Source organism: Leptonychotes weddellii, chromosome 4 (assembly GCF_054177405.1).
Source record: "Leptonychotes weddellii isolate Sample4059 chromosome 4, ASM5417740v2, whole genome shotgun sequence".
Taxonomy (NCBI): Eukaryota; Metazoa; Chordata; class Mammalia; order Carnivora; family Phocidae; genus Leptonychotes; species Leptonychotes weddellii.
The window spans coordinates 110,928,439-110,945,099 of NC_138372.1; the positions used below are offsets into that span (position 1 = coordinate 110,928,439).

A 16,661-nucleotide genomic window follows, 5' to 3' on the forward strand; every position below is an offset into this window, starting at 1 on the left:
AATGGAAAAATATATACATACATATATATGTCTATCTGAAAAGAAAGCTGTAATTACTACCATAAATGAACAATTCCCTGTATTTGCCACAAATCTCTCTTTAATGAACTGCAACCTATTCATTAAATGAGAGGGAAAAAATATGAGGACAGGAAATGGGAAGGAGTGGGCTATGGGGGCAGGAGAGAAGGTGGCAGAAATCACTTTATTTCGAACAGGAGGCAGTGAGACACAAATACAATCAAAGGGGTTAATCTAATCCCTTTGTGAAGCATTGAGTCAGAGAACAAGACAAAAACAAACCTGTGATCTGGAACTTCCCAAGCCCCCACTCGGGGGGATTAATGAGGAGTACACGGCTGTGAAATTACGTGCCCTCTGAGTCAGGAAAATGGTCCTACTGGTGCATGACCTTGAAATGAGGGGATGCAAACTTCACCTGATCCACAATTACCAAGCCCTGGGAGGAGGGGCTCAGGGAGAAGAGAGGACATGAGGCTGTGCGAATGTTCAGAATATGAAAACCCACAAACCTCAACCAACCTGAGGCTTGAAGGGGGATCAAAACACAACATGAAATATTCAGAGGACTTTCAAAGGACGCTAGCATTTGTGTGGAAGCACAAGGGGGCAAGCCTGTCCTCTTTATTTACACGAAGTGGATATTTTGTGGCTGTTGTTATGGACTTAGCGATGTTTGTCTCTGTTCAATTTTCCCTTTGCAATGAAAAATTGTTGCGAGATGATTTCTAGTCTTAGCTGCTTTACATGACAGTATTATCAAGGATTCATCAAGAGGCCATCTGTCGAATTTATGAAAAAAATATGCAAAAACAAAACAGATGAAAAGGAAAGAGCAAGACAGACTGGTCCAGGGGAAGATAGATGTGGCAGCATGTGCCTCCGTGTGAAAATTACAGCATTTAAATGCTGCAGAATAAATTACCGTGCCGAAAACTTAGTGGTGCTCTCCCACTGTAGGCGCTGCCCTTACCATAAAAACATAATGAAATATATCACATTATCAGATCACCCTTTCCTCAGACTATTACTATATTCTAATGAAAAATTAGGAGAGGAGAGACACATAAACCTCAAATGGGAGGGATGAAAATGAGCTAGAGTGGATTTGCTCTAGTATCGAGCCATGAGAAGCTTCTCCAAAATGCACAGTCCATATGGAAATAAGAGCTTTGCCCCCCTATTTATTAGAAAGTCAATAAAATAAATTACAGATTGTGTGAAAAACTGAAATAATATATATTAAAATGACAACGAGGCTGGCAGAGCTTACAGCCAAATTAGATGGGCTGTAAAAACAATGTATTTCAGAAAAGAAATAGGAGGGGACATGAGGATACAGACAAATGACCAGTCTCACTTGCTCCTGGAGAAGGAAGGACCCAGTGAGCAACTCGGCCAGATCTGAGCATGTGGGGACAGATGCCTAGCAGAGCACAGCAAGAGGGTAGCTTCCTTTGAAGTTTGTTTCCAGCCCCTAGCTCTCCTACTGGCTTTCTCTTCCCCTTGGGGGCCATCTTCCTTCCCAGTCCTCACCATCTCACCTACCCCTCCTAGAGTTTGATCAATAGGAAAACTTCTATTTTAGTGCCTTAAGGAGATGTTTAGCAGTGCTGCTAAATAATGTATTAAATTATAAAGCTCCAAACACACAATAAAAATAATAGTTGGCATGGGCCCCTAAATTTCAAAGGAATGAGAGAAAAAAGTGAAGTCCTATCTCACCAAGAGCCAGTGAGGGTAATGAGCTCACAGTGGAAAATGGTGAAAAATAATAGTACTAGCCAACACTAGTCAGTGCTGTGCATTAAATAACTAATTTAACCCTTGCACTAACCCTATGAGATGATTTACCATTTATTACTGTTCCTCATTTCACAGATGGAGAAATTGAAGCACAGTGAGATATAAGTATCCCATCCAAAAATCACACAGCTATGGTACGGAGATTTGGGTTCAGAGCACGTGCTTCATTCCACCAAACTGTAATGCCTCCCATTAGGAAGGCAGCAGAGGTATCTCATTTATTTTGTTTGAAATGTTACAAATTCTTCAATAAAGAAATATAAGTATAAAGATGATCCCTTTGAAATTAAGTTAGACCATATCATCCCTCAGACTGTTGTGAACTACAATCCTAAACAGCCCCAGCTCTCTCTCCTAGTTACTCCCTTTCTGATAAGTGGAGGATACATACTTAGAAGTGTTCCCTTCTATCTATTATGGGACTAAATAAAATAATGATAATAAAGGTAAAGAAATTTTAAAAATAAAGGCCAAGAATACTGTGTCAACAAAAGATGGAAGGTGAAAAAAGAAGCCCAAAGGTCTGGTTTAAGGGAATTCCTTAGAACTAAATTAGGTCTTCCCAGGATGCTCTCCACTTTGACTTCCCATACTGGGAAATCCTGAAACATTTTAGATCTATGGTATGGGAGTTTGTAAACATTTTATCAATATAACCTAAAAGTTTCTGATCAACAATGAACATCTGATTAAATATTTCACATCTGATTGAAAATGAAAAATAATTTCAGCATGCAAGTATGCAAATAACACTACAGATCCTGTATAAGACAATGTTATCTGTGCTGGTCCTGGCAAGACATTTAAGTTGAAGTTTTCTTTTACGTATACTTCCAACATAAACAGAGAGTTGACCAAATTTAATTTTATTTTCAACTTCGCTTTTACCTTTTATGGAATTATGATCATCTGTAAATAAGTACTGGAGTATATCACTTCAGGAAGATTTCTGTCTCAACTCAGCTGTTACAGGTGGTAACAAGATTAACTACTTCTTTTGAAAAACACCAACTGGATATCCAATAATAGAATGGGTCCTCCTATGGAAGATCTCAGCCGCAGCAAGACTAGGTGATACCATCAGTCATATGTCCCTCCCTTCTTTCACTCTCTCTTACAATGTCCTGCACAATAGACATTGACAACCCTTCCTGAACATATAAAAACCAATTCTGATATATTATTTTTCAAATTACAAGTATAGTGGAATCATACTCATTGGACATCTCATGTAAGGCCAGCCAGCCCTTAACCTTAAATTAACATCTGTCTAAAATGCCCCCTAAACTGGGAACAAGGTAACAGACTGACCCTCTCATCCCTGCTACTAACAAGTCCTTTGGCTTAATAAATCAAAATATCTAATATCTAATAAACATGTGTTTATTGGATTGAAGCAACTCCTTGATTTATTTTTTGTAATTTATCTACTTAACTAAAATTCATTTATAACATTTGTAAGTTAATTAATTTATAACATTTCTCCTATGTGAATATAAAAGTAAATCATTCAGGGATACTATCCTTCAACTTATAGCAGGAAAACACATAACATCATAGGCATTTCAAACTTGATCTGTCCTAAACGGAACTCCTATTTTTTATTCCCAGAAACTGTCCCTCTCCCAGCATTCATTATTGCTAAAAATGTCACCATCATTCACCCAGTTTCTTAAGCCAGAAATCCTGGATCATCCTTGCCTCTACTCTCTCTCTTGCTGACTCACTACTGGCATTTCTGAACACCTTGCTATACCACCATCTGTAAAACGAGAAGAGCAATATTCACTAGCTTCGATTTTGGGGAAGGCTTTGATGCCTCTTCTGCAGTGAAACTTTTACACACATACACACAAAAAATTCATAAAGTGAAAAATAGGTGATTATTGTAATACTGAGAACTAAACAGAGACTGAAGATAACTGTGTCCAAAATATTCTAAGTTACCATATTTCATTGGGGGGGTATTTTTATAGAATATACTTCAAATATTGAAGCATCTGTATTAAGGCTCCTATAATTATATCCAAAAAATGTAGATGTGATAACCCCTAACACCTGCATGGGGCTAAACATGTGTCAGTCCTATTCTTAGTTTAACGATAATATTTTATGTTCGTACTGTAGTTTATAATGGCTTTCATGCCCATCATGTCATTTCTCCCTTACCACAGCATCATGACAACTATTACTGCATTTTACAGATGGAAGTGCTGGTTAACTTGCCCAAGGTCACTTAGTGTGTCATTGCTAAAATTCAACCCAGAACCTCAGTTTCCCAATGCCTGGTACAGCGCTAATATTATTAGAACTTTCTCTGGGCAATCCTTACCCTATGAAATCAGTAGAAGATCCCAAACATGTATACATTCTCACACACACACACATGCACTACACATGCATGCACCTATGCACACGTGTGCACACACATACATGCACACATGTACACACACACTGAGTTTCTTTTTTATTTTTTAAAGATTTATTTATTTATTTTAGGGGGCGGGGAGGGGCAAAGGGAGAGGGAGAGAGAGGATCCCAAGAACACTCCCCACCGAGCACAGAGCCCGATGTGGGGCTCAATCCCATGACCCTGACCGAGATCATGACCTGAGCTGAAACCAAGAGTTGGGACGCTCAACCGACCGAGCCAACCAGGTGCCCCTACCCACTGAGTCTCTTTATGGTCACCAAAGAGTCAGGCTCTTTCTGGGAACCCACAGCCACCACTGAATTCAGTGATTTGCCTGCCTCACTCCCTAAGACTAGGGTATTTCATGAGAAAGCTGAAAGGTATCACCTAAGACCCCGTTAATGCACATTAAATTAGTTTCCCAGTGCATGACACCACCCACAATGGAGTCGTTGACACCAATAAGGGAGGCCGCCCAGCCTCCTTGGCTGGGCTCATGGAGGAGAGAGAGCTCAGCCTCAGGCAGAGCAGCGCATGAAGCCAGAGCTCTAAGGCAAACATCCTGAGGAGTCGTCCTGGCCTTGGGTTGTACTTGGGCCCATTTTGTTCATTTTAAAGCTACTGCCTTTAATAGAACAAATCTCTTTTGATCTGTGCCTGCTCAGCATGTGGAGAGAGGCTGAGAGAGTTCGTGTTATCTTAGTTTAATAACTGTTACACCAAATAAACACTATGCACACCACTCAGCCTTCTAGAAATGGAAAATAAATCATCACCAAAAAGCTTATTTTACAAACCCACAAATCATCAGAAATATAAATGCTTTCCTTTCTATTCCCATGTTTTAATAAAGACTCCCCCCTCCTTTTTTTCAGACGCACTCAATTACAATATCACTATCAGTTCACATTACAGGTCAGAGATACGGCGCTTAATGTATGTAGAGCCTGTTCTCCTCTCCTAATAACCTGTCATTCCGGGGATTTGAATGTCAGAACACAGCCTGCCGCAGTAATGCTAGTCGGCAGCCCGATGATGAAAACTTTGGACAAATCATGAAGAACATTCCAGATCCACATCATCGGAAGGTTACCGGGGAGAGCCTTTCATTCTGCTTTGACCCCTTGATCTGACAAGTGACACCTACAAAATGAACAGCTCTCCAACTTAAATTGTTTAACTGTAGCCTGATCAGTTTTATTATCTTGCTAATCCGGATATCAGCCGTTTCATCAGAATGGAAGATATGCATATCATGAATTATTTTGACACGGGGACCTTTTAATTTTTGCCAGTAATATTTCACTGCCCCAATCAGGGCCTGCAGTCACTGGTGCTGTTCACCTCCTGGGATGTCAGAGGACAGCGCACTCCTGACAGCACCAAATCATCCGGGAGCTGGAACGAGCCGTTGCTGCAATTATTATTGTCTTCCGTAGTCATGCATTTCATTACAGCGCCGGCAGCCAGGGCCTTGGGGTTCAGGGCAGCCTTCTCCAGGAAGCTCTGCCATTTTATGGGCTCGCCGAGCTCTGGGGTGTGATTTCCCTTTTCCTTCCCCTCAGTAGACAAGGCGAGGTGAATTTCTAATAAAAGCAAAACACTAGGTGGGGAATGCGGGAAGAGCAAGCTCAGTACAGGACATTAAGCGGCGGTGAGGCAGCTTGAATGGCCCACTTACAGTTTACGAAAGCAGTGGTTAATCAGCAATACGGTTTGCCACAGAGGGAAATAAAGAACAGTTTATCCTGGGGGGAAAAAAATGCTCCTTTCTAAATTGCAATGTGCTCAGAACGTTTTCTTAAAGAAAATTCCCTTTTCCCTTAGATGCGTTTCTTAATTTCTCTCTCCCCTGCTGACCATTTTCTTCTGAATTGCCATCCGAAGAGGATCCAGCCCCACTCCAAGCCTGACCGCATGGTCTGCATCACCGACCTGTGCTCTGGCCCTGTGCCATCGTCTGCACTGAACAGCCCCCGGAAACACACTGTTATCTTTACTCTGAGGCGACTATGGATCCTGTTGCTCATCAAAACACAGAGCACCTTCTTCATAAGTACCCATGGGAGAAAGTTTTTTCTAGTCTCACAAACAACTAACTGGTCCCTGTTTACCTTGAGAGCACCGGGAATCATATAATTTATTATGCTTCCTTTCTTGAGAAGATGGCTAGAAACCTCAAAACTAAATTTGCTATTCCCCAAAATATTAAACATAGAACTACCATATGATCCAGCAACTCCACTCTGGGTAAACATCCAAAAGAATTGAGAGCAAGGACTCAAACAGGTATTTGTTCACCCATGTTGACAGCAGTATTATTCACAACAGCCAAGAGGTGGAAGTAACCTAAGTGTCCACTGATGGATGAATGAATAAACAAAGGGTGGCATATACATACAATAGAATATTATTCAGCTTTGAAAAGTAGTGAAATTCTCACACAGGCTACAACATGGATGAACCTTGACTACATATGCTAAGTGAAGCCAGTCACAGAAGGGCACAAGTACTGTATGATTTCACTTCCATAAGATAAAAGCACTCAGATTCATAGAGAGAAGTAAAATGGTAATTATCAGGGGCTGGAGAGAGAGAAACGAGAAGTTATTATTTAATAGGTAGTTTCAGTTTGGGATGATGAAAAAGTTCTGGACATGGATGGAGGCGATGGTTGCAGAACAATGTGAATGTCCTAGTGTCACTGAACTACACACTTTAAAATAGGTAAAATGGTAAATTTTATGGTATGTTTATTTTACCAGTCTTTTAAAAAATTAACTTTGCAGCCAATCTCTAGCAAATGTAAAGCATCCCATAGAATGCATACTTATCTCATTACTGCCTTTATTTATTCTTCCTACGCTTACGTTATCTTTGCTTTATTTTCTTCACTGACTCTTTTAAAATATTATTTTATTGTTGTGTTAGTTTTTATAGTACGATGACTTAAATTTTTTTTTTGGCAGAACAAGGAAGGATTTCCATATTAAAGTACACTCAGTCTGGCAAGACAAAGCTGTTGGTGATTGTGTCCCAGAGAAAGAGTGAGAAATACATTATTTCTGAAGTCCATTAGTGACACTGAGATAAGAAGGGAAACCTCTGAGAGGGAAGTCTAGGAAGTCTCACTCCTCCTTGAGTTGGGGAGACCCCTCCCTCCCCAGTGCCACCAGAAGACTTTGTACAGAGCTCCCCTGGGCCCTTTCGCCCAGCACGGTATCAATATGCATCATTTCTCTCCCCCACTCCCAGCCAGCCTCATGGCGTTCTACCTGCAGGCTTGCAGAGCCCCATGCTCAGAAGGGTGCTTGGCTTAGTGCTCTACTGTCAAATAGTGAATTTCTTAATAACTTCTCAGCAAAGAGCTCCAAGTTTTCATTTTGGACCCCACAAATCCTGCAAAGTCGCAAATTATGTAGTTGGTCTTACCTCCCCCAGACAGTAAGCATCTCAGGGGAAAGAAATCCATCTTACTTTTCTTTACATCACCAGTGCTTGATAGGCAAGTCCACGGAGAGAGTCAATAAATATTTGCTGCACAAACAATGATGGAAACTATACGAAGCCCTTGTTTTCACAGTACTAAGTATTCCTTCTTAATGATCGTATATCAATCCCACTCCAGAAAAAAAGCCTGCAAACACAGGAAGGACAGGCTTCTTGGAGGAAAAGGAAGGTTTATGGATGTGACCAAGAATAAAGAAGACACAGTGTCCCTTAGTCTTTCCTAGACTGGAATCCATACGTGGAATTCACCTCTGATGTGAGAAATGGGCTGTGTGTTGCAGCCTGAGCTCTAGTGGTTATATCCCAAGCTCCAGCCTCTTTAAGACAGAACCTTGCAGAGGTTCATCTAATATTGACACTGTTTTTTTTAAACTCTCCCGAGATGTGATTTTCACAGCTTCCCTAGATAACACAACTTAGCCACCCCATTATTCTTCACAATTTCCCTGGGACATAAGGCTTTCATAGCTCTCCATTTAACAAGACAGAAATACAGAGAAAGGGAACAGAGCTGGAAGAAAATCATGAGGAAAGGAAAGAGAAAGCTAAGCAAGGAAGACAGACATGCAGACAGAAAGAAAAACAGCCACTGTGGATCACGGCTCATGATTCTCACAGCTCACTTCAGGTGCAAGGCCTTTACGATCTTCAACTTCCAGAGAAAGTTTGTCCAGTAGCTGAGGCTTCCAGATCATTTATTTTCATTTCCCAGAACCTAAGAAAATATGAAGAAATATCAACCAAAGAATGGCCATTTAGTATCTTTGAAATCTGTCATATACTTTCTACCTACATTAGGATTAGGGGCCAGAGTAAATCCAAGACATTAATTTGAGGCAGGAAATGGGAAACACAGAAAATTGGGTATGTGGAGGGTAAAGAGGGGATACAAGAGGAAATGGCGTCCAGGGCAGCGTTTTCTAATGTGCAGACTTTCCCTAAGCCATCCCCCACCCACATGCTCACTCGGTTCCTAACAGCATCTTCATCAATTAAGATTCTATGAGACTGGCAGGCTCCAAGATCAACAGTACCATCCACATATTCACTATTCCACTGGCAAGGCGAACAATTCCGAATATTAAAAGTAAAGCAACACGTTCTGCCATGTCTTTTGTATACAGACAGCTGAAGCTACGTGAAAGTTTGGCACCAAAAGGCCAAGTACCATATTTTCAGCCACCCACACGCCAAACCCCATAATAACTACAGACTCTAGATGTGAAATTTTCAGACATTCGCAGTGAAGGAAAACTAATAGTCATGTTTCTTCATGTGCTTCCTTTCCTAACAGGGCAGTTTCTCAACTTTAAAACCTCGTCAATGTAAGCTAAAGAGAACAAAGGGTGCTGCGGAGATATTTTCACCAGATGTCAAATCGTGCTTATTTATTTAAACAGAAAACCCCACTTTGTACATTTGGTTCATGTAGTGGTATGTGCTCTGTAACAAGTATTTTTATGAGTAAAAAGCTGCCACCAGTGCGCTTAAGTTACAATAGGGCTTCAGAAAAGTCTGTTAGCTGAGACTAAATACTGCTCTTTTTGCTTTTGGTTGAAATGTAAATTCCATTGCCGTCCTCCCTCTATTATAGGAGAAACATTGTTGCTTAAAGTCATACCAGGACTAATACTTACTTCTCCTGTGGTCAAACCTAGAAGCAAAGATATTCAGTTCACTGTGCTTTTTAAGGTAGGTATATATGCTACAGAGCATTGATTTTCTCAAACATTAACAACAGAAAATATATCAATTCCCTCTTGGGTGAATAACCGGGCTCCTGGGACCTGAATGAGTCATCAGAACCTACAGGCTGAGAGCTTGTGTTGCCCGCTGAGTGAGGATAATAAAATGGGTTATCCAGCACTCTTCTGAGCCTCTGCAAATAAGGAGAATGTTAACTTGTTCTATAAAAGAAGGGCCTGTATGTCCCTCATTGTGCCAGAAGAAAATGTAATTTTAGGTCAGACCCTGGTCAAGGAGTGTCTCCACCTGTCAAAGATAAGGTGTTTCAGATACCCCTCCTACCAACAAGGTGAGAGACAGTTGGACAGAGATCACACCTGGCAAAGATTTGAAAAAGACAAAAAAGCTTCAGAGATAAGCAAATATAGAAGGAATGTATTCCTAGATTATCAAGTAATCAACACCAGATTCTACAGAGCACAGTGCAGAGTACAATGGATAAAAAGCATTTTATAGAGAACTTTGAACAAGTACAAAAAAGATCTGTGTATTTTCTGGTGCCTTCGGGTCCCTGGTATAAGAAGGAATCTCACAGCACAGAAGGGCCTGAAGGATAAATGAAGGGGAGAACTTAGGACAATGGAAGAAGGGGAGCCCTAGCTGAGTTTGAACAAAGACTATTCACTTACTTCTATTTGGTGAAGTGTTTTCACCAGTTCCTGGATGAGGAGAAATTGGCAGATTAAACCAGCATTACTGTGTGTGTTATCATAATATACATATTAGATATATAATATCTAGTACATAATATGGTACCCATATAGGATAATACAGTGTACATAATTTTATTTAATATAACTTTTCAGTAAAATGTACATAGTTCTCATCTCATGCTATGTCTTACCCATTTTTAACTTTTCTTTTTCAAACCCAGGATTATATAATCCATTCAACTTTATGTTAAAATTAGAAATCTAGATAAACAGGGCCAAAATAATACTGTAGTGAAGATTTAGACCTATTAGATAGTATTTACCAGATATCCATTGATGGACTATCATAGATATCCCCTGGTGATGTGGCATCTCATACAGAATGCTAACTTAACTTCCTTCTCTATCAGGATAGTGGCTTACTTACATTTCCTAAGAAAACCCGCCACTATAAAACACCTAGAAATATGGATCATTTTTTAAATTCTTTTAAATGAATGTATGATCCAAAAAAAGTAAGCAAAATCTCTGGGGGCCAAAAGTAAAGAGGAAACTGAAAACCCGAGTGGTGAGCCATCTCTGAGCTTTTTACTGCATTGAAAACATCCATTATTCACCAAAAGCAAGGTTGTGTTTTAATAAGGCCAAATAAGGACAGAACACATGGCTTTGGGCCTAAATGTAGGTAGTTATAATGGAGTCCCCCTATAATCAGAAATTTTCAAAAATTTCCGAGAAAGAGGATGTGAGGGCGATCTTTCTTTTAAAAAAAAGATCTTATTCCTTTATTTGAGAGACAGCATGTGTGAGCAGGGGGAAGGGGCAGAGGGAGAAGCAGACTCCCCAATGAGCAGGGAACCCAATGCGGGAGTCAATCCCAGGACTCTGGGATCATGACCTGAGCCGAGGGCAGATGCCCAACAGACTAAGCCACTCAGGCGCCCTGTGAGGGCGATCTTGCTACAACATCTGTCACCTCAATGACTGCCAGGGTTGATTCAGCAGATCTGGCTCACTAGGCGAGTGTCCCTGTCCTCCCTCACTGCTCCATGTGCATTACTCCCCAAGCTGAGACTGGGTCAAAGAGAACGACCTTCCCCGATTGAGAAGGACCACTCTTGGGTCAAAGGTATACAAATAGCTGCACTCCCCTGTTAGAACCTCCAAACAAACTCTCAAGGTCCATTTGTAGGAGAACATAGGGTAGTCAAGCTTCCAAGACTCCAGACACAACCAAATGAGGCTCTGCATGTGGCAGTCTGCCTTTCTTTAAAAAAAAAAAAAAAAGTTTTTCAGAGAAAGAGGAAGCTAAAAAAATACCAAATCTCCAACTTTTAATCATATATTATCTATTTTCAATCCCAGTCTATACCTCAGGTTTAAAAAACAAAAAACAGAGGCGCCTGGGTGGCTCAGTCAGTTAAGTGACCGACTCTTAATTTCAGCTCAGGTCAGGGTCTTGGGATCCAGCCCTGCAGTGGGCTCCATGCTCAGCGGGGAGTCTGCTTGAGATTCTCTTTCCCTCTCTGCTTCTCCCCCTTTTCTCTCCCTCTCAAATAAATCTTTAAAAAAAAAAATAGGGGCACCTGGGTGGCTCAGTAGGTTGAGCGACCAACTCTTAGTTTTGGTTCAGGGATCAAGCCCTGCATTGAGCTCTGTACTCAGCAGGGAGTCTGCTTAAAGGATTCTCTCCCTCTGCCAGTCCCCCCACATGCTCACGTTCTCTCTCTCTCAAATAAATAAATCTTAAAAAAATAAAAAAGAAATTAAAAAAATACCAGCTCTAGAGGGCACGTGATGTAATAAGCACTGGGTATTATATAAGACTGATGAATCACTGAACTCTACCTCTGAAACTAATAATACACTCTATGTTAATTAATTGAATTTAAATTAAAAAAAAAAAAAACAATACCAGCTCTACTGTTGGAGAATATGGAAATCCAGGCCTGTATCATGGTCCAGAAATTTGAGATATCAACATAAAAAGTAGTTCCTAACTTGTAATACTCCTCTAAAACACCTAAAAGAACCAAACATAAAATCTCCCTTAAGAGATACAGCCTCTATACCGTCAATCAAGGGTCACAATGGTAACTCTATGTATCCTATTTTGAGGAACTGCCAAACCGTTTTTCAAAGTGGCTACAAAATTTTACATTCCCACCAGCAATGCATGTAACTGTCAATTTCTCCACATCCTTGGCAACATTTGTTATTGTCTACCTTGTTTTAGCAATCCTAGTGGGTGTGAAGTGGTATGGCACTGTGGTTTTATCTTTTCTCTAATGAGTAATGATATGGAGCACCTTTTAATGTGCTTATTGGCCATTTGTATATCTCCTGTGGATAATATCTACTCAAATCATTGGCCCATTTTTAAATTGGACTATATGTGCTGGTTTTGTTGTTCATTTGTAAAAGTTCTTTATATATTCTGAACACAAGTTTCTAGTCAAATGTATTATTTACACATATTTTCTTCCATTTTGTGGATTATATTTTCACTTTTTTTATAATGTCTGTTGAGGCCCAAAAGTTTTTGAATTTTAAATAGATTTTACTTTTTAGAGCAATTTTAGGTTTGCAGGAAAACTAACTAGAAGCTACAGAGATTTCCCATCCTGCCCCCACTTATACATGGCCTCCTCCATTATTAACATCCCCCCATCAAAGTGGTACATCATCACCCGAAAGCCACAGTTTACATTACAGTTCACTCTTGGTGTTGTACGGTCTACTGGTTTGGACAAATGCATAATAACATATTCACCATTATAGTATCATACAGAGTAATTTTGCTACCCTAAAAAATCCTCAGTGTTCCAACTGTTCATCTTTCCTTCCCCTTAAATCCTGGCAACTACTGCTCTTTTTACCATCTCCATAGTTTTCCCTTTTCCAGAACATCATATAGTTGGAATCATACAATATATAGTATTTCCAGACTGGCTTCTTTCACTTAGTAGCATGCATTTAAGTTTCTTTCATGTTTTTTCATGGCTTGATAACCCATTTCTTTTTAGTGTTGAATAACAATCCACTGTTTGGCTGTACCACAATTTATTTACCTATTCACTTACTGAAGGGCATCTTGATTGCTTCAAGTTTTGACAATTATGAATACAGCTGCTATACACATCCATGTTCAGATTTTTCTGTGGACGTAAGTTTTCAACTCCTTTGCTTAAATACCAATAAGCATGATTACTAGCTTATATGGTAAGAGTATGTTTACTTTTGTAGGAAATTGCCAAATATCTTCCAAAGTAGCTGTATCATTCTGTGTTCCCACTAGCAATGAATGACAGTTCCCCTATTCATTCATTATTTAATACTGAAGGAGAAGTTAGAGAACATTCCTTGACTTCAAGACTTACTATAAAGATACAGTTATTAAGACAGTGTGGTATAGGGGTGCCTGGGTGGCTCAGTCAGTTAAGCGTCTGCCTTCGGCTCAGGTCATGATCCCAGGGTCCTGGGATTGAGTCCCGCATCAGGCTCCCTGCTCTGCAGCAAGCCTGCTTCTCCCTCTCCCACTCCCCCTGCTTGTGCTCCCTCTCTCGCTGTGTCTCTATCAAATAAATAAATCTTTAAAAAAAAAAAGACAGTGTGGTATTGGTAAAATCCAAATCCCTGCGTTTGGTGTTTTCAATGTTCTGGATTTTGACCATTCTAATAGGTGGGCAGTGATATTTTATTGTTGTGTTAATGTGCATTTTTCTGATGACAAATGAGGTGAAGCATCTTTTCATATGTTTATCATATGTATATTGTTGGGAGGTATCTATTAAAGATCTTTGGTCAATTTTTTAGATGGGTTGTTTTCTTATTGTTGAGTTTTAAGAGCTCTTTTGTATTTTGGTTAACAGTCCTTTATCAGATATTTCTTTTGCCAATTTTTTCTCCCAGTCTGTGGCTTATCTTCTCACTCTTTTGTCTTTGCAGAGAAGTTTTTAATTTTAATAAAGTCCAGATTATCAATTATTTCTTTCATGGATCATGCCTTTGGTGCTTTATCTAAAAAATTGTCACCATAACCAAGGTCATTTAAGTTCTCTATGTTATCTTTTAATAGTTTCATAGTTTTGCATTTTACAATTAAGCCTATGATCCATTTTGAGTTAATTTTTGTGAAGGGTGTAAGGTCTGTGTTTAGATTTTTTTTTTTTTTCTTGCATGTGGATGTTCAGTTGTGCAGCACTTGTTGAAAAGACTGTATTTGCTCCAATGTATTGTCTTTGTTCCTTTGTCAAAGATCACTGAATATATTTATATGGATTTATTTCTGGGTTCTCTATTCTGTTCTATTTATTTGTCTGTTCTTTCACCAATACCATACTGTCATTAATTACTATATCTTTAGAATAAGTCCTGACGTCAGGTAATGTTAGCCTACCAAATTTGTTCTTCAATATTTAATATTAGCTATTCTGGGTCTTTTGCCTCTCCACATGAACTTTAAAATCAGCTTGTTGATAGCAACAAAATAACTTGCTCGTATTTTGATTGGGATGGCACTGAATTTATAGATGAAGTTGGAAGAACTAATATCTTGACAATACTGAGTTCTTGTCCATGAATATGGGGTATCTCTCCATTTGTTTACTTCTTCTTCGACATCTTTCATCAGAGTTTTATAATCTTCCTCATAAAGGTGTGATGATATTTCATTGTATATATAGATCTTATGTATATTTTGTTAGATTCATACTTAAGTATTTCATTTTGGGGAGTGCTAATGTAAATTTTTGTATTTCAAATTCTACTTTTTCGTTTTTTGGTATAGAGGAAGTAACTGACTTTTATATATAGACCTTGTATCCTACAATCTTGTTATAATCACTTATTAGTTCCAGCAGTTTTTTGTGGATTCTTTCAGATTTTCTACATAGATAATCATGTCATCTGCAAACACAGACAGCTTTATTTCTTCCTTCCCAGTCTATACCTTTTATTTTCTTTTCTTGTACTATTGCAATGGCTAGAATTTCCACTATGATGTTGAAAAGCAGTGACAAGGGGCGCCTGGGTGGCTCAGTCTGTTAAGCATCTGCCTTCGGCTAAGGTCATGATCTCAGGGTCCTGGGATTGAGTTCCACATGGGGCTCCCCGCTCAGTGGGGAGCCTGCTTCTCCCTCTACATGCTGCTCCTCCTGCTTGAGCTTTCTCTCTCTCTCTCTGACATATAAATAAATCTAAAAAAAAAAAAGAATATGAATTTAAAAAAGAAAGAAAAGCAGTGATGAGAGGGTTCATTCTTGCCTTGTTCCTGATCTTGATGGGATAGCTTTGAGCTTCTCACCATTACATATGATGCTAGCTATAGATTTTTTAGATTACTGAGTTGAGAAAATTCCCCACTCTTCCTAGTTACTAGGAATTTTTATAATGAATAGGTGTTGGAATTTATCAAATGCTTTTTCTGCATCTATTTATATGATCATGTAATTTTTCTTCTCTAGTATGTTGATGTGATGATTACATTCACTGATTTCCAAATGTTAAATCAGTTTTGCATACTTGGTAGTTTTTTTTTATTTTTGAAGTCTAATTGCCTTTTTTCTTTTGCTACATGTGCTTTTCAACTCATATCAAAGAAACCATTGCCTAATCCAAGGTCACAAGGATTTACACCTATATTTTCTTCTAATAGTTTTATTGTTCTCTTATATTTAAGTCTGTGATCCATTTTGAGTTAAAAATTGTATATAGTTTGAGGCAGGAATCTGATAACCTTTTTACTCTTTTCACACATAGGATACATTCACTGCTTCCCCAAAAGGGACATAACACAGCTTTTTTTGATTGTTTTATTCATTTCTGACTTTAAGATCACATACAGTGATCACAGGCTCAGTGGTTTGTGCATAAAGAACACAGGTCATCTACATTCCTAACATGCAAAATACAACAGTGGAGTTGAATCAGGATGACTACGGTAAAAACTCCATTTAGAAAGGGGAAGAAAAAGAAACATCAGAAATCACCAATCATTAAATCCTGCTGCAGAATCCATATAAGTTCTATACCCTGAGGTGGGCAGGGGATGGAAAATGGAAGATTCTTGATTGAACTCTTCTGTGCTCACAAAAGAGTTCCCTTGGGAATTTTTCCTTGATCTTAGCAGTTCCTCCTTCTGAAAGGTGCCTCCATGACCACTGTTCTTCATAGTCACATCTGAAGTAGGAATTGGGAAATATCCCCTGCTTGAAAGTTACTAAGCTTTCACAACAATGAATAAGACTTTTATGGTGAAAATCATAAACCTTTACTGAAATATATTTTTAAAAAGCTAAATAAATGGAGGGGCGCCTGAGTGGCTCAGTCATTAAGCATCTGCCTTCAGCTCAGGTCATGATCCCAGCGTCCTGGGATCGAGCCCCACATTGGGCTCTCTGCTCCATGGGAAGGCTGCTTCTCCCTCTCCCACTCCCACTGCTTCTTGTGTTCCTGCGTTCCTGCTCTCGTTATCTCTCTCTCTGTCTTAAAAAAAAAAAAAAAAAAAAGCC

The 16,661-nt window shown here is 39.3% G+C and overlaps 1 long non-coding RNA gene across 4 annotated transcripts in view; it reads right to left on the bottom strand.

Moving 5' to 3' along the window:
* Window positions 1-3,276: 3,276 nt before the first annotated feature.
* Window positions 3,277-16,661, bottom strand: part of LOC115943563 (uncharacterized) — a 79,200-nt gene continuing 65,815 nt past the window's right edge. For 3 of the 4 annotated variants that reach the window (XR_014144208.1, XR_014144206.1, XR_014144207.1), the window contains exon 3: window positions 3,277-8,465. This is a non-coding gene — a long non-coding RNA (uncharacterized LOC115943563). The remainder of the gene's footprint in view (window positions 8,466-16,661) is intronic. The other variant, XR_004078149.2, reaches the window with a different exon arrangement.